We start from the raw sequence: 1217 nt of genomic DNA on the forward strand, positions 1-1217 counted from the left end.
TAAATAAGACCCTGCCACAGTGAAATTCTCCTTAATTCTAACATGCAGTTTTTTATGACTGCTGACTTCCTGTGGCCTTTGGGATTGGAAGATCAAGTTGCTAAGAATGTTTTGATCAGGTTCCAATGGAATTAACTGATCCTGGGGAGGTACAGGAGCCTTCCTCTCATCTCTTAGGACTATCTAGACAGAGATGGGAGGAGACTTCCTACACAGCATGTGGCATGCTCTCTGCTGTCAGGGTAACCAGGGTAGGAAGGGGCCTTGGGTGCCAGGCTGGTGGAAGGTTTTTGTCTCACTTCCCTGTCTGCCTGTGTCACTGTGAGCAGCACTACCATCCCACACCTGACAGTAATAGTCAGCCTCATCTCCAGTCTGGGCACCACTGATGGTCAAGGTGGCAGTGTTCCCAGAGTTGGAGCCAGAGAATCAGTCAGGGATCCCTGAGGGCCGCTTGCTGTCTTCATAGATGATGAGCAGGGGGGACTGTGCTGGCTTCTGCTGGTTCCATTGCACATATTTACTACCAATGTTGTTTCCTCCACAGGTGATTCTGGCCATCTGTCCTGGGGTCACTGATACTGACGATGGCTGAGTCAGCACATAAGAGGCTACAGAACCTATAAGGAAATAAAAGAAGAGAGGGGACTAATGGTGACAGAAACTTCTTATGAGATGCCCAGTTTACCCTAGCCTGAAAGAACTTCAGGAAATATGTGGAACAAAGTGCATCCTCTGGCATCAAAATCAGTCACAGTGGCCCATGAGCCTGAATGGGGAATGGAGATTTGAATCCATGAGCAAGCCCAACCCCTTTCCTCAAAGCCAGAGAGTATAGTGTTGGGATTTCAACCCAAAGTCTCATCCTGCAGCAGATCCTGAGCATCCAGACAGAGCTCTGCTGAGCTCAGAATTAAGGCCAGGTTAGTTATACAGGAGCCTTGGGCTGGGGTGTATGTTGGGGCCTGGGGGCAGCACCTGTGTAATGAGCCAGGAGGCTGATGAGAAGGGCCTTCCAAGTCATGGTGCCTGTGACTGCTTCTTGAGTCCCAGGCTGGTCTGTATTCCCTCCAGGCCTCTTTATTCCCTTGTTGGGGACAGCTGCCTGTTATGCAAATCATCCCAGATCAGGGCTGCTATTGGATGAAGCTATGTGGTGTCCAGAGAAGGGCTCATCCCCAGGGAGCCAAAGAGTGGGAGGGGCATCTCTGAAGAAT

The 1217-nt window shown here is 50.3% G+C and overlaps 1 long non-coding RNA gene across 1 annotated transcript; it reads right to left on the reverse strand.

Moving 5' to 3' along the window:
• Window positions 1-523: 523 nt before the first annotated feature.
• LOC107135219 lies at window positions 524-1102 on the reverse strand. Its single transcript, XR_001502541.2, has 2 exons — window positions 979-1102; window positions 524-620 (listed from the first exon to the last, which is right to left on the reverse strand). It is a non-coding gene; the product is annotated as an uncharacterized LOC107135219 (long non-coding RNA).
• Between the last annotated feature and the right edge of the window lie 115 nt (window positions 1103-1217).

This window comes from Marmota marmota, unplaced genomic scaffold (assembly GCF_001458135.2).
Source record: "Marmota marmota marmota unplaced genomic scaffold, marMar, whole genome shotgun sequence".
NCBI lineage: Eukaryota > Metazoa > Chordata > Mammalia > Rodentia > Sciuridae > Marmota > Marmota marmota.